Source organism: Sturnira hondurensis, unplaced genomic scaffold, assembly GCF_014824575.4.
Source record: "Sturnira hondurensis isolate 20B ecotype Veracruz unplaced genomic scaffold, ASM1482457v3 Scaffold0006903, whole genome shotgun sequence".
Taxonomy (NCBI): Eukaryota; Metazoa; Chordata; class Mammalia; order Chiroptera; family Phyllostomidae; genus Sturnira; species Sturnira hondurensis.
In genome coordinates this window covers 162,130-182,835 of record NW_028079534.1, presented here as the reverse complement: position 1 = coordinate 182,835, position 20,706 = coordinate 162,130, and the positions used below count along the sequence as shown (strand labels likewise).

The window sequence follows — 20,706 nt, the reverse complement described above, 5'->3', positions numbered from 1 at the left end:
CCACTTTCACCTACTCCTCTTGTTGGTTTCCAGGTGGTCAAACTTTTTCTTCTGGTCTCCCTAGCTGCAGCAGCCTGAGGGGCTATTAGTGTGGCCTTTCTCTTGTCTCGGTGAACTTAGCTGGTCTTGCCAGTGCCCTCCCAAGATCCAAAATGGCGCCGCTCTCCCATGCCCCGCTGAGAGCAGGTTTTTCCCCAGGCTTCCCAGCTCTGGCCTGGTGTGAGGGCACGCACTCCCAGCCAGGCTTTCCTAGTCTTGCAGGCTTGGGCTTGGACCTTTCCCAGTGCCGTGGCTGCACACACTGGGCAACTCACAATTCTTCCAAGCTGGCAGCCACAGCCTGACTCCCGGTGTTTCTCAGTCTGCGCCCAGCTGGGTAGGGATGGATCTGGTGAATGGCGCTCCGCCAGGGTCCCTGTCAGTAGCCCGCAGCTCCCCGAGGCTGTGTGAGCGCCGGCTGGAGTCCTGGGCTGGAGTCCCCCACTATCGGGAATGCGCACCACTGGGAATGCACGCCACTGGGAATGCACGGGACTCCCAGACCTCCAAGCTGGTAACCACACCGGACTCCTGGTGCTTCTCAGTCTGCGCCCTGCAGGGTAGGGAGGGAGCTGGTGACTGGTGCTCTTCCAGGGGCACTGCCAGTATCCTGAAGCTCCCCGAGACTGTGGGAGCACCGGCTCAGGCTACTGGGAATGCCAAGGCCCCTCAGTTCCCCAAACTGGCAACCACAGCCTGACTCTATGGGTTATCAGAGCTCTCCGGTTTGCTTCCCAATGTCCACTCCTCTCTCTGCCACTACAGGCAGACCTATCTCTCCTGGTGTTTTCCAGTCTGCACCCTGCTGGTTAGAGAGGGTGCCGGTGACTAGTTCTCTCATAAGGTTGTCGTTGTTGCCCTCCCTCGGCTCTCAGAGATCAAGGCGGCCCTGCCAGGGCCCTGGCACTGCCCGGTGAAGGGCCTGCAGCCTCTGCGCTGTTCCCTCGTACCTTGTTGATCTGAGGTCCATCTCCTCTCCTCAACCTCTGGTCATTCAGTGTCCGCTATACTTTCTGGGGTCCCGCCGCCCCATATGCTGGGTCCCTGTTGGGTGTTCGCTGTGCTCCTCTGCAGAGCAGCCTGGTTTTTCTCCGGCGCGTGAAGGGAAGCGAAATCCTTTGTCCTACTCCGCCACCATCTTCCCCTCCCTCCTGAATTAGACTTTAAATATTGAGAAATTTAGGTAACAGAGAGGTCATTACAAGTTGAGGCAACCAAAGAAGAATGGTATGATGGAAAGAGCATACACTTTAAAAGACCTCAGTGGGCCCTGGCTGGTGTGGCTCAGTGGATTGAGCACTGGACTGCGAAGCAGACGGTCGCTCAATTCTGAGTCAGGGCACATGCCTGGATTGCAGGTCAGGTTCCCCGGTGTGGGGAGCACAAGAAGCAACCACACATTGATGTTTCTCTCCCACTCTTTCTCCATCCCTTCCCCTCTGTCTAAAAATAAATAAATAAAATCTTTAAAAAAAAAGATCTCAGTGGGACTCCTGGCTTTAATACTTCTTGCACTGTATATATTCGGAAAGTAGTAAATCTTTCTGGGCTTTCATTGTGCATCTGTAAAATGTGAGTGCCAACAGCATTTAACATATAGAGTGTTTGTGAGACAAATAAAAAGATATTTGAAGGACTTTGTAAACTTTAGTACACACGTATACGGTTATTATTAAGTTCAATATTTGGACAGGAAAGTAAATTAACAAAAAGCCATGTTAGAGTGTGGGGATGTAATGATCTCTGCATCTAGTGGGTGGTATGAGCCAGACCCAAATACTATGAAGATGGACTTCTCTTTAGGTGTCCCAGTAAGAACCACATCAATTTCTTTTCATCGTGAGGAAGACCTTTCAAACATTTGGGAAGCACAAATGATAAAGTAGGCTAACACATGAGTTTGTGAGCTCCAAGATGTCCCTTGAGGAGTCCAAGCAAAGCCCAGAGCGTTGAATTCCAGGGAATTAGGGGGAGAATTCCTGGGAAGGTAGCTGGACCAAGTTATTCTAAGGAGTTTTCTAACTGGAAGATTTTTTGATTCTGTGCTTCCCCTCAGGGAGAGTTGGATGGGAAATAATCTCTGCTCAGCTAATTTCCTGCTTTATTTGCTTCTCTTGTAGCCTATTCAGAAGGAACATGATCCCTTGCCGGCTCAGGACCCCTGCACCACCATTTATGTTGCTGCCACAGAGCCTGTCCCACAGCCTGTTCAGGTGAGGCATCTCTCTGTAGAGAGGAGAGGCAAAGGTGCGACCTTTGCAGAGCTGAAATAAAACAGAGTCCTGAAATGGAAATGGCAGGCCATTGCAGGAAGGTGATATAGAGCTTCTGTGGTCTTTGTTGCAGGGCTTCTGTAAAAGCCCTCATGGCTTCTCACAAAGGGTCACAGTGTCTCTGCTCACCACTGTTTCTCTGAGAGTCGTCCAAGGGCCACATCAGAATCAGCTGGTATATTTGTTAAAAATCAAGATTCTTGGGGCCTTCCACCTAGGATTATTTTTGATCAGAGTGTCTATGGCAAGTACCTAGGCATCTACAGATTAAATATTGACATCTCCTGGGTGATCCTGATGCATGTTTAAGTTTGGGTATCATATTTTGAATGCAGGAGTTTTTTAAGTCCAGCTGCATAACAGAATCACCAGCTTTGTAAAAAGGCTTGTGTCTACGTTACATCCAGACCTATTTGATCAAAATATTTAGGAGTTGAGCTCTGCATAGGTATGAAGCATAGAAGAGAATGTGACAAGCAGCCCAGAATTAGCCTCACCTGTTCTACTCCATTGCTAAATCAGCATTGTATTCATTTTACTTGACAGAAATCTTTTCCTTTACCAAATGAACATAGATAAATTCTGAGCTGAAATCTTGGCTCCAGTTTTGCTCTATTAAACAAAGCATTTTAGGAGATGGTTGAGGATTGAAACACCACAAAAATGCCAACATTTACCTCTCTTTTTCAAGGCTCTGACTTCAAAATCTTTTAAAAATGATATAGATTTTTAATAAAATTTTCTTGGGAAAGAATAATAGCACATTTCATATTTTATAGGAAAACCTCCTAAATTTTCCCCTTTCTGGGAAATGTCTGAGACTTTCTCAGACTCGTGAGTCCTTTCCCTATAAGAAGTCTTTGCCCCAAATCCCCATCTCCTCTCCCCCTCTCTCTCTCCTGCCTGAACCACTTCTTCTTTCTCGCTTTGGGTCTCACTAATCCCTTTCAAAGCTCAGTGATTTGGAATTCTTCTAGCTTCTCCAAACCATGCTCCTTGCCTAAGAGTAAAACCATTGGTTTTCCTTTTAAGTCAAGGGAAGGGAAGAGAGCAAGGAGGTTGAGCAGCACTGAGTTCTGTCCTCAGATCACTGGACAGGTCTCCAAGTGTCCTTAATGGCAGGTATATACTTGGAAGGAAGCTGTAGCCCAATTTGTGGACAGGTCAGATAGTTTGAGACCTGAGTACTGCCTCCAGCAGTGCTTGGCTGTGACACACCTTGACCAAGTAAGTCTCTATACTACATGATTTCTGACACGCTTTCCTTTTCCTAAGCAGCACTGTTTCTATTTGTTCCCGTGAAGCTAGTGCCAGTCCCTCCACTCACAGACTTCTTTTGTTTTGCCCTCAGGAACCAAGCTCCATCACAGTTTATGCCAGCGTGACACTTCCAGAGAGCTGACTCCACAGACCAATGAAGGGACTATCTAAAGGACCATGGAGGAGCCAAAATAAACCCTGGACTTGGCCCAGGTCTCAGGTTCCTGTGACACTCTACATATCTGTACTCTTCTCAGATAAACTACTTGGTGATGTCACTTCCACCATCCACCAGTGAAATGGACAAGGAGGTGATGCTTCCAAAGGACTTAGTCTGTTCTACAGGGCAAAGGCCCAGAACAAAATTTTCCATCTCTGTGGTGTGGCAGACAAGTGGGCAATGCAAACCCAGCGAATCCAGACCTTCAAGTATTTTGCTCTTTGCAGAGATTGCATAGTGAAAGCCAAAGGCAGAAAGCCAGAACATTCAGCACCTATCTCAGACCACTGACCACTAGCTAGAGTCTGGGATAGTTTACATTCTGTCTGTCTGTCTGGACATGGTTCTGGGAGCTGATTCTAATCACCACACAAACCTGATCAAGGCTCTGTGCCTCAGTTTCTCTCTCTGGATGGGCAAAGGAGAATGAATTCTTTATTATATGCAAAACACTGTGATAAAAGAAACTAAAGAGTCAATAAACTGAAAACATGACTTTGAGGTCTCTGGGCTTTAAATAATGGAATGAAAATCACTAAGATTCTCTTTTCTTTTTTTGATTCTAAAGTAAAAATTCAGTTTATTCATCTGTTTATGACGCAGTACACAAGAGGCAAAGTGTTTCATATCATAGATTTCAATTCCAACTCCTTGGAACGTTAATTGCTTTGGCTAAAAAGAGAGACTAGATGGGAAACCAGACAATGCTTGGGTAACTGAAATAAGGTTGGGGCAGGAGCAATGCTAACATCATCCTCACAGGATGGGCAACTAATGGGCACAGGGGACCATTAGTTGCGAGCTGATTTTCTAGAATCACTAGCTGAAAGCACAGGAACACCAGTCCTGGACACTTGAGCCATCTCAGGCCTCAGTTATCCCCACCACATAGGTATAGCAGCAATTTCTGGTGGTCACCCTTGGTGTCTTGCTGGATGTAGTACAGGGACTTGCCATACTTTTATTGAATTCAGACCTGATTTTGAACATGTCCACTTTATTGCAGAAAATCACAATTCTGATCAAGATTTTGTTGCATGTTTCCTTCATCTTCACGGAGTCATGCAATCAGTCAGCAAAATACAGGGGCTTGTTCTGGATGCAATGGACCAGGTCCAGGAAAGTATTGTCCAGGTCTCTCTTGACTTTCTGCTTGATCCATTCCAACATGTCATAAGGGCTGTAGCTCTCGTACCTTTCAAATACTTTCTAGAGATGACACATGCTCTGCTTGGTCATGATGCTGATCCACTTGGGAATATTAGTGCCTTTCCTCTTCACGCCAGCATCATGGAGATCCCAAGCATCTTGGTCAATCAGTTCATAATCAATGGCAGAGCCATCTCCTGCTCTTCTACTCTTTACAAGAGCAACCATCAGGTTGTGGAAGTCACCAGATATGTCAGAAATAATGTCCTGTAGGTCAATCTAGTATATTTCTTTGTAGACTCTGTTGATTTCCTGCAGCTCCCAGTTGGCCCTTGAGCAGATGATCTCAATGAGAGAGTCCTCATCAGTCCCCAGCCCCTACATGGAGTCCTTCAGCTTGGGAGCATTATACTGAGCAAGTGTTTTCAATAGGCCCCAAATCACCATCTCCAGGTGGCTGGACAAGGCTGACTTTAGTGCTGATGCAAGTTCCTTTTTGGTCCTTCTCTGATAGACTAAGGCAATATCCTGCTTCTATTCATTGCTGTGGTTGGTCAAAATGTTGACGATGGTGACCTCATCCGCACCTTTGGTCTTGATGGCCATTTCAATGTTCAAAGTGTTCCGATGGGCATCAAAGTTGGTGTAGGCTTTGACTGGCCCATACACACTTGGTGGTATAGATTGACTACCCTTCAAGCTGAGCTTGCACAGAATTTCATGAACAGTAGACATTTTAAAAGAAGTAGGGCTGGGCGCTGAGAGCTGTGAGTGTCCTCAGATGCAGAGTCAGATTCTTAAAATTATAGTTTTAAGAATATTCAAATGAAGCCCTGGCTGGTATAGCTCAGTGGATTGAGGGTGGGCCTGCGAACCACATGATCACGGTTTGATTCCCAGTCAGGGCACATGTCTGGGTTGCAGGCCAGTTTCCAGCAGGGGACACACCAGAGGCAACCATACATTGATATTTCTCTCCCTCTCTCCTTCCCTTCCCCTCTAAGGATAAATAAATAAAATCTTTTAAAAAAGAATATTCAAATGATGTTCACATTTAAAGAAAAGTGGCAAATATTTTGTGATGTTGTTACAAAGGAACTTACAATAATCAGAACTCATTCTGGAGTGATTTTTCATCTCCTGAAATTGTTCTCAAATTCTAGTTCTCTGTCTATTCCATTGAAGAACAAACCTGGAGCTTCAGCTAAGAGTCTTCAACCTGATTCTGAATCCATTTTATATCTGTAGCCTCACATTCCCAGGGTCTCTAACAGGCACTTCCTAATCCCTGACACTAAATCTATCTTGAAGTAGAAAATTAATATATTTTAGCCCAACAGTTTCAAATAATTGAATGCTTAATAAATTTCAGGCTGCAGACAGAAAGAGCCTTTTTTTATAAGGTCTTAATTTTCTTACTCTCTTGTTTTCAGATAGGTCCTCTTCAACTGAAGCTCTTCTTCTTTCTGATAGATACTTGTATGACCTTAGTGAACACTTAAAAAAATCATCAACTATCTTACAACCATAAAACAAGAAGCACTAACTTTCCCTCTCAAAATTCTGACGTCCTTATTACTTTGTACTTCCTCTGTTTGGGCAATTCACATTTTAGTTCTGTTGCTTGGGGTAGCCCATTTCATGGTACCAATTTTGGTGATAGCGTCCTTAACTGCAATTAACAAAAATTGGCCTGGATTTTTTATTTTTAATGTCAAAAAGGAATCTTCTGAAAATCAGATATTGGTTGGGTCAAATAACTGTTAGGTGGTTCTATAAAACCATCTTTTGAAAATAAGCCCCCCCCCAAAAAAAAAGAGTGGGGAGACATAGGCTGTGGCTAGGACCACAGCCCAAATAGGAAAACCAGCCCAGGGATGACAATGCTGAGCACCAGTTGCACTGTCATTGTCCTCCCAGCACTAGATCTGGACTCTGCTGTGCTCTCAGTTGGAGAGGAAAAGTCATATTGCTGTTGGCACTGCCCGCACCAAAGTGACTTCTCCAGGGTCACTTATTCATCTTTCCATCTCTAGTTTCTAGCTCAGAGTTTAGGACTGAGTGGTCAATCACAGGTTGCACTTCCATGTTCTACTCCGAAGAGGAGGCTGAGACTTGAATATCTGTCATTTTCTACTTTCATGGTGGTAAGATCTGCCTCCTATGAGTTAGAAAACCCCAAAACATAAGCAGTAGAATTCAGTGCTGGAAAGGCAAAAAAAAGAATGTCCACTACATCACTACATCACCCTTGTCTAACCTTAGTTTCATTAGCTGTCCGTTATAAACACTCTCTTCTTTACTATAACTCAGATTGTGCCAGCACCTCAGTCCCAACACTTTGTTTTTTCCTGTGGCTAAATTCAACTTAAGGAAGGGCAGAAACAAGGGAGGAAAGAATAGGCTATCCCCTCAAAATTTTCTGTCCCAGGCTCAAGGCCTCCCTGGGGAGGATGGCTGTGTCGTGGAGTGTTTTGTGCCACTCTTCAAATTACTGGAAAAGCAGAGAACCCTTCAGTTTGACCCAGTCATTGTGAGTCAGCTGAAGCATTACTTTTCCTCAGTCTTAAAAAAATAAAAGTGATACTTTAGAGTCTTATTTCCGCATGTTTCTTCTCTAATGTTTTCTTCTGAATGAGCATATCTGAATTCTGGAGAACTCAGGAGGAGCAGGCCCATTCTTGGTCTTAAGAGACTGCTGTTCTGCAGTAGCCTTCAGCTTGTTCAAGACACGTAACTCTGGTCAGACACCAGAATGTGATTGATAAATGGTGCATATGCTGACTGAAAAACCACTGATTACAATAAGTTACTTCTCTTCCTGAAGTTTTTGTCTCTACCTCCTGGGAAATAAAATACGGATGGTTCCTATGGAAATTGCACTCTGGTCTTGCGTTACCTAGAGGGTTCATGATATAGCAGTATGGCAAGACATGCTTCATGGTCTTGTGTCTCTACAGTTATAGCTATGAAATATTAAAGGTGGCTGATTTGTTTTGGTGAGCTCTGAGGTTGTCCCTTTCCTGTGGCATGGGCAAGGGTTAGCTCTATGCCCTCTTCACCAGTTGGGAACCAGCCTCCACACAGAGAAGAGAACTATGTTTAAAGGATTGTTAAATTTTTTCACTGTAAGAATAATTGTCTTTCCCAAATGTCTTCAAATTCTCCTGTGGAACAAACCCAGAGCAGAGTTTCTCAGCTGTAGCACTACTGATATTTTAATTCAGATAGTTATTTTTCATGGCTGTCCCATGCATTGTATGATGTTTAGCAGATACCAATAACACATCTCCTGTCCCTGATCATTACAATAAAAAATGTCTCCAAACATTACCAAATGATCCCCTGTGAAAAAAATTTCCCACTTACAGAGAACTACAAATTGAGAAACATACTGGCTATCTAAAGAATTTCTGTAGGCTAAACAAACTTCCATATACCAAGAAATAGAGCTATCAAAAATCACATTCTGAAAGTGGCCGTCTGGTCACTTAAGCATGATCCAAACCTGCAAAAATTCCCAAGGTTATCTAAATATTATCAGGTTAGATTTTTAAAAATGCTGATGCCCCAAATGGAAAACTATACTGTGTTCATGGATCAGAAGAATTAACATCATCAAAATGTCCATACTACCCAAAGCAATTTATAGATTCAGTGCAATAGCTATTAAAGTAGCAATGACATATTTCACAGATATAGAACAAACACTTCAGAAATTCATATGGAACCATAAACAATCCTGAAGAGCGGCAGCAATTTTGAGAAAGAAGAACAAAGTAGGTGGAATCACCATACATGACATCAAACCATATTACAAGGCTGTAATCAAAACAGCCTAGTACTGGCATAAAAACAGGGATATAGACCAGTGGAACAGAACAGAGAGCCCAGAAATAAACCCAAGTCTCTATGGTCAGTTAATATTTGACAAAGGGAGCAGCAACATAAAATGGAGTAAAAATAGCCTCTTCAACAAATGATATTGGGAGAGCTGGACAGCTACATGCCAAAAATAAAATAAAATAAAACTCGAGCACCAACTTACACCATACACAAAAGTAAATTCAAGGTGGATAAAAGATTTAAATATAAGTCATGATACCATTAAAATCCTAGGAGAGAACATAGGCAGGAAATCCTCAGATATTTCATGCAGCAACATTTTTACTAATATGTTCCATAGAGCAAAGGGCATAAAGAAAAGAATAAAAAAAATGGGATCTCATCAAAATTAAAAGCTTCTGCGTGGCTAAAGAAAACAGTATTGAAATAAAAAAAAGAACCAACTGTATGGAAAAACATATTTGCCAGTGATACCTCAGACAAGGGTATAATCTCAAAAATACATAAAGAACTCACATGACTCGACTGTAAGAAGACAAGTAACCCAACTAAAAAATGGGCAAAGGACCTGAATAGGCACTTCTCCAAGGAGGACACACAGAGCATCCAGAGACACCTGAAAAGATGTTCAGTATCACTAGCCATCAGATAGACACAAACTAAAACCACAGTGAGATACCACTTCATACAGGTCAGAATGGCCATCATAAACAAAGCAACAAACAACAAGTGTTGGCAAGGTCATAGAGAAAAGGGGACTCTAGTTCACTGTTGGTGGGATTGCAGACTGGTACAACCACTGGGGAAAACAGTATGGAATTTTCTCAGAAAAATAAAAATGAATATGCCTTTTGACCCTGCAATTTCACTGCTAGGATTATATCCTAAGAACCATGAAACACCAATCCAAAGAACCTATGCACCCCAATGTTCATAGCAGCACAATTTACAATAGCCAAGTGCTGGAAGCAACCTAGGTGCCCAGCAGTAAGTGAATGGATCCAAAAACTATGGTCCATTTACACAATGGAATTCTATGCAACAGAAAGAAAGGAGAAACTCTTACCCATTGTGACAGCATGGATAAAACTGGAGAGCATTATGCCAAGTGAAATAAGCCAGGCAGTGAAAGACAAATGCCATATGAACTCACCTTTAACAGGAACCTAAAAAACAAAAGGAACAAGCAAGCAAAGTATAGCCAAAGACACTGAAGTTGAGAACAGGCTGACTGTGACCAGAGGGGAAAGGGGAGGGGATAATGCGTGAAAGGGGTGAAGGGTTTACAGGAACAGTTATAAAGGACATGTGGATAATAAGAGGGGGGAGGGGTGGAAATAGGGGAGGGAGGTGGGGATGTCTGGGGTGATAGGGAGGGGTAAGGGGAAAAGGCAGAAAACTATACTTGAAGAACAATTACAATGTTTTTTAAAAAGGGTTACCAAGGATTTCTTGGTACAGCTGAAAAAAATAAAAAATTTAAAAAGTGCTGATGCCCAAACCCCACCTCAAGCCTAAATAAAATCTGCATTGAGATCCACAGAACCACCATAGAGTGTAGTTATAACCAGAAAGGATTTTTCTGAAGAGTTCCACATAACAACCAGAAGAGGGAGATGTGGCAATGCTACAGTCCACTTTCCCCAAGCATCCACAATACCACTTCTCTTGCATCTAAAAACTGTGGACTTAAGTGACAGACTTGCTGGAAGCGGCTGTTTTCTTATTAGTTCACAACACTTACAATCTGAAGGGAGAGTTGAACATTTCCCTTAGACATAAGGAAATCCAGTGTGGATTGATGACACACAGTAATCAAAATTAACTGAAATAAGTTTACTTCACAGAAGACTCAATGTTTCTACTCAATGTTTCACTCATTTAACAAATACGACATTCCTACTAAGTGTTAGAGCTTGTCATCCAATAGGAGATACCAGGAACGTAAGCAATTAAAATATTATATAATAGGTAAACAACCACATGATCTATTGGGGCTTGATCTACCTGATAATAAAAAGAGATGCTATCAATAATTACAATGGACAATGGCTGGGCAAACCAGATATGTCATCACCCTAATAACTGGAAGTAAAGGCTCTTCAGTAAGCACATAGGAGGTGCATCAACCTGAGACCTCAGGAATAAAGACCACAAGCTTATGTTAGGTAAAATATGAAAGTAACAATAGAAATAAAATAGAAAATTTCTAAGCGATAGACAAAGATGAGACACTGTAGCTCAGAATTTAAAAAAATAAATAAAACCATGATATTTTATGAAATGAGAGGAAATTAAATAAAGATATTTAAGTTAAGTGAAGAGTGGTGCTTTTATAAACTTCTTGCAATTTCTTGTCCCCAAAAATGCTTTAGGACACAGGTGGGAAACACAAGGCCCTGAGGCTGAATCTGGCCCTCCACCTTGTTCTATCCAGCCTGGCACCTTGTTTCTACCCAGTGGCAGCGCCAAGCTCCTTGCCCCTAGTTATAAGGAGTAGTTACATTTATACAGTCCTAAAATTACATTTGGCCCTTTGAAGGCAACTGTGAGGCTGCTGTGGCTCCTGGTGAAAATAAGTTTGACATACCTGCTTTAGGGGTGTAAGCCAAACATTTTTATTCACAGGATTATAAATAGTCAGGGTTGAACGAGACCTTAAAGTCAATCAATCCAGTCCATTGTTTGGCCAAAGTCCCCACTCTCCTCTACTACATCTTGATATTTTAACCCTTGCTTCACCACCTCTTGTAGTGAGGGGAACCTCACTCTCTCAATAAGGTAGAAAGCATCCCTGTTTGTTAGAAAATTATTGAAATGAAATAAATATCCACCTTCTTGTCATGACCCTCCTCTATTCACTCCTTACCTCCACTAGCTCCATTCTTGTATTTGCAGTTAAGTGAAATAAAATCTAATTCATCTTTCTGAAAACCCATCAAACATTTAAAGACATTGATTCTCATTTTCTTCTATGTTCAATCTTTCTCTATTTATCCTATGTTTTATACCAAATAAATTACCCCTTCTTGCCTTTACCTTTTTCTTTTTGGCCAGGTATTTGTGTGTGAGCCAAAGTGAGAATTACATGGCAACTGCTCCACAATAAGAACCAGAAGGAATCTAGTGACATTTTTTAAGGCCTAGTGTTCTGTTTGGTGTGCTCTTTTATCCATGCACAGTACCTACTAAAAGCCTATCTGAGAATACTGTTTTATGTCTCCTTGAGGAGTCACTAAGATGGATTGGTGTATTATAATGGCAATGTTTTACTGCTAACCTTAGGGAAGAAGGAATTACAAATCATTTAGCCTTGGAAAGAGATACTCTTAGCCTACATAAAATTTAAGTCAACTGGGAAAAATGAGCAATCAAGAAGATCAGAATAAAGTACTAAAGGGACATGGAGAAACTAAGGAAAAGAGTGGTAGCCAAAAACTGAGAATATATTTTAAGAAATACAACTTCAAACATTTAAATAAGTGGTAGGAATCTCGAATTCTTTTAATCTAACCCCCTGACCCAATGTAGTCATACCTTTCAAGTGGAGGCACTTCTGCTAGAGTAACATTCCTGACAGGTCCGCACATCCCATCCCTCACTCACTCTACCTCATGAGGAAAAGTATATGAGCTGTTTTGTGAATTGGAGAAGATGAACTGAACAAGCTCAACTCAGACCCTTCCGAGTTATTTCTTGGAACCATCCTGTCTGTAGGATGCACACATTTTTATCTACTCACACCTGCTCCCAAGTGTAGGATGTCCATTTACTGGGAGGCTTGGGATTGCCAGCTCATTATAGCCTCTTTCTTCTTCCCCTTCTCATCTTCTTCCCCACTCCTCTTCATCATCATTATAATGACAATAGTAGTCAACATTTATTCATGGTTTGCTAAGTGCTAGGCATGGTCCTGAGTGCTAATAACACAGCAACTCACGTAGAGTCATATTTGCCAGTTTTCGCAGTAATAGAGCTAACCAATTTTTCCCATCTTTACGACTTCTGTTTATGTCAAAATTGTATCCAAACTCAAAAGGAAAAGAGCAGGTATCATTTATTGCCCCACCTCTGAAATCTGAACACTTTCTCTAACTTCCTGGTTAAGCATTCTTCCTGGTTAAGCATTCTTTCTCTAACTTCCTGGTTAAGCATTCAGGGAGAAAATTCTCCCTGAAATTTTCTCCCACAGTAGTTTCATATATTCCTCTGTTAACAGCCCCAGGTGCAAAGTTATTACACATTAAAATCCTCCTTCATGAAACTTGTCTATTTTGATCCTGGTTCATCCTTCTCAATGGTCTGATTCTTCTTCCACATGACAAGTTTTCAAATATATAAAAATAACTGTCATTTCTATCTGACTTTTGGTTGCGGACAAGTCACTTGACTTCCCAGATTTCATGTCTTCACTAGTTTATGTGAAGTGGTGGGAAAGTGAACAAAATAACTTCTAAGGTCTCCTTTTCCTAAAATTCTATTGTTTCTAAATCTCCTTTTCTTCAGTTATCTATTATAAGACATTTGCCCTTTACATGCCCCTATTACAGTCCTAACTGCTCTCCTCCCAAAACTTGCATGCCCCCCCCAAAATCCCACTTGATCATGGAGTGTGACCATTTTTATGTGTTGCTGAATCTAATTTGCTAATATTTTGTTGAGGATTTTAGCATCTATGTTCATTGGGGATATTAGCCTATAATTCCCTCTCTCTCTCTCTCTCTCTCTCTCTCTCTCTCTCTCGTAGTACCTATTAGATTTTGGAATTAGGATAATGCTGGCCTCATAAAGAGAGCTTGAAAATCTTTGTACCTCTTGAATTTTTTTGCAAGAGTTTGAGGATGATAAGTGTTAGTTCTTTGCATGTTTGGTAAAATTCACCTGTGAAGCCATCTAGTCCAGGACTTTTATTTTCTGAGAGGGTTTTTTATTACTGCTTTAATTTAAGTAACTGTTATTGGTTTATTCAGGTTTTGTGATTTTTCTTCATTGAGTTTTCAAGATTGTATGTTCCCAGGAATTTGTCCATTTCACCTAGATTGTCGAATTTGATGGCATATAGTTGTCCATAGTATTTTTTTTACAATTCTTTGTATTTCTGTAATGTCAGATGTTACTTCTCCTTTTTCATTTTTTATTTTATTTATTGGGTCATCTTTTTTTATGCCTATGGTTAAAGGTTTATCAATCTTGTTTATCTTTTAAAAAAATCAACTCTTTGTTTCACTGACCTTCACTGACCTCCTGACCTCTTTATTATATCCTTCCTTCGCCTTACTCTGGGCTATGTTTGTTGTTCTTTATCTACTTCCTTTAAGTGTAGGGTTAGATTGTTTATCGGAGACTTTTCTTGCTTTTTTAGGTATGGTTATCATGCTTCCCTCTCAGGACTGCTTTTGCTGTGTCCCACAGATTTTGAATTGTTGTGTGTTAATTTTCATTCTTTTTCGGGTAATTTTTATTTATCTTTTATCTCATTGGTAACTCATTCTTTGTTTAATAATACGCTATTTAGACTCCATGCATTTGTATGTTTTAAAGCTTTATTTTTATAGTTGATTTCTAACTTCCTGCCATTGTGATCCAAGAAGTTGCTTGATGTGATTTTAATCTTCTGAGATTTGTTGACTTATTTTGTGTCCTATCATGTGATCTATCTTTAAGAATGTTCTATGAGCACTTGAAAAGTATGTATAATCTGCCTTTTTAGGATGAATGTTCTCTAAATATCAATTAAATTCATCCAATGTAGTGTGTCATTTGTAGTTGCTGTTCCTTGTTGATTTTTAAAAATCAGATTTAGTTATGTACTTTTAGAGAAGGAAGAGGAAAATAGAGAAAGGGAAACATCAATGTGAGAGAGAAATATTGATTGGTAGCTTAATGCATGCACCCCAACCTAGGACCAACCCACAACCCAGGCATGTGCCCTGACCAGGTTTGAACTTTGGGGGAGAGACAATGTTCAACCAACTTAGCCATGCCAGTCAGGGCCCTTGTTGAGTCTTTTGTCTCAATGATCTTATCCATCAATGAATAAGTGGGGTGTTAAAATTCCCTACCATTATGGTATTGCTATTGATCACTCCTTATTATTTACCAAGATTTTCTTTGTATATTTAGGTGCTCCTTCACTGGGATATATATGATTAGTGGCTTAATGACTGGCTGGGTATTACAAGAGAATTTGGGGAGCTTGGTGATGCCTGGAGAAGAGAGAGAGTTGGCCCGTGACAGACCCTGACCCAGAAAGTCTCTGGTCTAGTTGGAAAATTGAACTGTGTGAGAGGCCTGGAGCTTATTAGGAGTGGCAGGCTTGAACTGAAGGATTTTATTCCAAAAAAAAATGCTCTTGGTCACTGTTTAGGGAACTCCCCTGCAGCAGCTTTCCCTCCTCCCTGGATGCACCACCTTGGCCACAACCAAGGCCAAGCCCCCACCCCCACCATGGCAACAGCCTCAGCTGCATCAGGCACCCCCTGATCCCACCTCCATGCTGCTAGTCTGGCTTACTAAGAGGAAGGAAGAGGCACCCACCCCTGCAGAGGAGAGAAGCAAGGCTTGTGGAGTCAGCAATCCTCACAAAGACTTAACTCAGTGGGGGACCTGAAATACCCTGAAGAGACTTTGAGAGTACCTAGCACCAAGGACAGCAAAGAGGGACAAGGTAGTGTGTGAGTTGCCCCTAATTAGTGCACATCAATGATGGCACAACTGGTGGATTGAAGGTGTTGGCCTGGCACAGACAGTCAATGGGGGCCTGGCAGCAAGCAGAGGACCTGGGCTGGATACTGGGCAACCATGAAATTTGCATCCCAGATCTGGTCCCCATCCTTGCAAAAACATAGGAAGGGAGAAAAGCAAAGACCAACCCCCCTCAACCTGTGGCATACAGGACTCTCTTGGCAGATTTAAAATCAGCAGGAGATTTTATTTCTTATTTTTTTGTCCCCAGGTCTTATTGACCTGGAGCTGTGAAAGGTCCAGAGACAGGCCCAAAGAGGAAACACAAGAGTAATCCCAACAACTGAGAAACTGAGACAAATTTCATTTTGCTATTCCAGAGAATTTGCAAGTTATTGTTTATTTGTATTTTTTTATTATTTTTACTTCTTTTATTTTATTAGGTATTTTTATTTTCTTATTTCTCTTCTTTCTATGTAGTTTTATTTGTTTCAATTGTATTATTTGGCTGGTTTTCCTTGTTCTCTCTTTCATACTGTATTTTAATTTTCCTTCTTTCACTTCACTTGTGTTCCAATAGCACCCTATTCTAGGTCATGTACTTCATATTCTTGTTATTCATATCACATAGATTCTATTATACAATTGTTGTTCCATCGCTATTGTAAATAACTGTTGTTCCACACAATTGTAAATACTACACAGCACCCCTTCTAGATCTTAGCCCATTTCACTGTCTTCTGGAACTTTATACTGTTGTGGTTAACTCTATTCTCTCACATACTACACCTATTTTATATTCTTTACTATCACTATATCTCATAATCTGACCTCTCACAAGCTCACTGATTTCTGGATTCAACTCACAATCCCTCCCCCTCTAACAAGAGTCTTATCTTTTGTCCACCTTTTCTAAAAAGTGGCTAGTTGGGTTAAATATCACACTTAACACTATACATACCCAAAGGATTTCCTATCTCTTCTCTACAGATTGATACTTTAAATCCCATAGAATACACTCCCAAAGTCTTAATCCGTTTTGCCTTCCCCCTCCAACTGATCACATAAAAGATTAGGTGGGGGCTGTGAACACCAATATACCTGCTGGAAGGTATATACCTCACCAACAAAGAAACCAAAACAGATAATAAAGGGAGATGGCAGAGGAGTGAAAGGAAGCCACACTAACCTCCACTCAGGGCCAATCTGGAATTATAATCAAACAGTGGAGAAATTATGCACAATGAACAACTGAGCAATAGCATGAGAGAAGCCCCGTAACCTCAGACAGCAGAAGAACCAGCTTTGACACAACCAGTCTGCACCAACACAACAGTATACAAAATGTGATAGATGGAGTAACCCTCAGTCAACCAGCTATAGGGAAGAACCCACCAAAAAAACCCAACAACAATTAAAACACAAATACATCCAGAGAGCCAACATAAATGACATCCAAAGAGCAGCAAGTTCAGGAGATTGAGGAGACTGCGCCACTGAAACTCACAGGTCATCTACTATAGAAGTTGACACCACAAACTCAGGGAGTCAGAACAGATGAATTTAGGAAGCAGAGGCTAACAAGAAGATTCTCATGAATAATGGGAAGACAAAGAAAAAAAACCCTAATGAAATGAAAGGAGGAAGACTCAGAAAGAATGCTAAATGAAATAGAGGAAAGTCAACTATAAGATATTGACTTCAAAGCAATGATTATCAGGAAGCTCAATGAGCTCACTGAGAATTACCAAACATTACCAAACTATGATGAACTCACTGCAAACTATATTAACATAAAAAAAGGAATAGAAACTATCAACCACAGCCAAGATGAAATGAAGAATACATATTCTGAAATGAAGAACACAGCAGAAGGAATCAAAAGCTGGTTAAATAAAGCAGAGTATCTAATCAGCCAGCTGGAGGACAAAGTAGAAAAAACTCCCAGAAAGAGCAAAAAAAGAAAAGAAATGACTAAAAAAATTAAGAGGGACTAAGGGAAATGCAGGACAACATGAAATGGAATAATATCTGTATAATAGGAATACCAGGAGAAGAGGAGCAAGGAATAGAAAACCTGTCTGGAAAACTAATAATAAAAAACTTCTCTAATTTGATGACAGAAAAAGTCACACAAATTCAGTCAACACAGAGAGTCCCAATCAAGAGGAACACAAAGAGGTCCACTGCAAGACACATCATAATTGAAATGGCAAAATCCCAAGACAAAGAGAGAATCTTAAAGGCAGCAAGGGAGAAATAGGAAGTAACATACAAGGAAGCCCCAATAAGACTAGCAACTTACTTCTCAATGAAAATGCTTCAAGGCAGAAGGGAATGGCAAGAAATATTCCAAGTAATGAAAACCAAAGGCCTGCAACAAAGACTACTTTATCCAGCAAGGCTCTCAATTAAAATGGGAGGTAAAATAAGGAGCTTCCCAGACAAAAAAGATTTAAAGAATACACCTTCACCAAACCAACACTGCAAGAGATGCTAAAGAGACTGCTTTAGAAAAAAAAGAAAAAGAGTGAGAGAGGGAGAGAGGAACACAGGTATGAAGAAAGTAAAATGGCAATGAATAAGTACCTATCAATAATTATCTTAAACATGGCTGAATCAAATGCTCCAATCAAAAGACATAGAATAGATGAATGTATAAGAAGCCATAACCTACACATATGCTGACCACAAGAGACCCACCTCAGAACAAAAGACCTACACAGACTGAAAGTGAAGGGCTGGCAACAAATATTCCAAGCAAATGGACAGAACAAAAAGCAAGGGTAGCAATAATCTTCAGACAAAATAAAGTTCAAACAAGGGTCATTGAAAGAGACCCAGAAGGTCACTTCATAATATTCAAGGGAAGAATCCATCAAGAAGACATAAACATAAATATATATATGCACTCATTATGGGAGCACCCAAAATATAAGGAAAATCTTGGAGGATTTCAAGAAAGATATTGACAGCAACACAATTATAGGAGATGTTAACACCCCACTGTCAAAAATGGGGTGTTAAGATCTTCCAAAATAAAATATCAACAGGTCTTCCAACTAAAATACCAACAAAGATACTGCAGCACTGAACAATGTCCTAGACATATGAACTTCACTGATATATACAGAACACTTCATCCCCCAAAAGTAAAGTACATATTCTTTTCAAATGCACATGGAACATTTTCAAAAATAGACCACATGATAGGACACAAAACAAGCCTCAACAAATCCAATAAAATTAAAATTATATCAAGCATTTTCTCTAACCAAAAGGGACTGAAACTAGAAACCAACCTCACAGAAAAAGCTCAAAAACACTCAAACTCATGGAAATTGAATAGCATCCTATTAAACAATGAATGGGTTAAGAACGAGATCAAGAAAAAATCAAAAAATTTCTGGAAACAAATGAAAATAAATTCACAACAGTCCAAAACTTATGGGACACAGAAAAAGCAGTCCTGAGAGGGAAGTGTATAGCAATAAAAGCCTATCTAAAAAACATAGAAATATTTCAAATAAACAACCTAACCCTACACTTATAAGAACAACAATAAACACAGTTCAAGGCAAGCAGAAGGAGAGAAATAACCAAGTTCAGAACAGAATTAAATGAAATACAGACTAAAGGACAATTCTAAAGATCAATAAATCCAGGAGCTGGTTCTTTAAAAACTTAAACAAAATTGACAAGCTTTTAAACAGACTCATCAGGAAAAAGAGAGAGGACGCAAACAAATACAATCAGAAATGAAAGAGGAACGATTACAACTGATACCACAGAAATACAAAGGATTATAAGAAATTACTACAAAGAACTATATGCCAAGAAATTTGAAAACCTACATGAAATAAACAAATTTCTAGAAAAATACAATCTTCCAAAACTGAATGAAGAAGCGCAAAGTCTGAACAGACCAATAACAGCTGACAAAATTGAAGCAGTAATCAAAAAAACTGCTGACACACAAAAGCCTTGGACTGGACAGTTTCACAGGAGAATTTTACAAAGTGTTTAACGAAGGGTTAACTCCTATCCTTCACAGACTATTCTGAGAAATCGAAGAAGGGAGAAGACTCTCAAACTTTTTTTATGAAGGCAGCATCATCCTAATCCCCAAACCAGATAAAGACAAAACAAAGAAAGAAAACTACTACAGGCCAGTATCACTGATGAACATAGACGCTAAAATCCTCAACAGAATATTGGCAAACTACATTCGGCAATGCATTAAAAAGATCATGCACCATGATCAAGTGGGATTCATGCCAGGCATGCAAGGGTGATACAATATTCACAAATCAAAAGGAAAGATAAAAATTACACGATCATATCAATAGATGTGGAAAAAGCATTTGATAAGGTACAGTGCCCCCTTATGGTAAAAACACTAAGCAAAGTGAGAATAGAGGGAACATTCCTCAATGTAATATAGGCCATATATGAGAGACCTACAGCCAACATCATAATCAATGAGTATAAATTAAATATTTCCCACTAAGATCAGGAACAAGACAAGGATGTCTGCTTTCACCACTCTTATTCAACATAGTATTGCAAGTCCTAGCCACAGTAGTCAGACAACAAAAAGAACAAAAAGGCATCCAAATTGTAAAGGAGGAAATGAAACTGTCATTGTTTGCAGATGACACAGTAGTGTACATAGAAAATCCTAGAGACTCCACCAAAAAACTACTTGACCTAATAAGTGAATTTGGCAAAACAGTGGAATACAAAGTCAGTATTCAGAAATCAAAGGCATCTTTGTACACCAACAATGAAATAACGAGAAACAGAAATTAGGAAAAAAATCCCACTTGCTATAGGAATAAGAAAAATGAAGTACCTAGAATAAACCTAATCAAGGAGGTAAAAGATCTGTACTCAGAAGATTACAAACTGAAGAAAGTAATTAAGGAAGACACACACAAATGGAAGCATGTACCATGTTCATGGATTGGAAGAATTAACATCAAAATGTCCATACTATTCAAAGCAATTTATAGATTCAACATGTCCCTATTATTGTACCAGTGATATATTTCACAGGTATAGAACAAACATTTCAAATATTTACATGGAACCATAAATGACCCCGCATACCTCAGCAATTTTGAGAAAGAAGTATAAAGTACAAGGGATCAAAATAACTGATATCATACTATAATATAAGTCCACTGCAATCAAAACAGCCGCTACTGGCATAAGAAGAGATACAGACCAATG

General features: G+C 40.2%; 1 long non-coding RNA gene and 1 pseudogene across 1 annotated transcript; one reads left to right on the top strand and one right to left on the bottom strand.

The window, feature by feature from the left end:
• The first annotated feature begins 1,482 nt into the window (after positions 1-1,482).
• On the top strand, positions 1,483-4,288 carry LOC118990339 (uncharacterized). The gene is made up of 2 exons (XR_005067206.1): positions 1,483-2,252; positions 3,664-4,288. It is a non-coding gene; the product is annotated as an uncharacterized LOC118990339 (long non-coding RNA).
• Positions 4,289-4,550: 262 nt separating this feature from the next.
• On the bottom strand, positions 4,551-5,691 carry LOC118990338 (annexin A2-like; annotated as a pseudogene).
• Between the last annotated feature and the right edge of the window lie 15,015 nt (positions 5,692-20,706).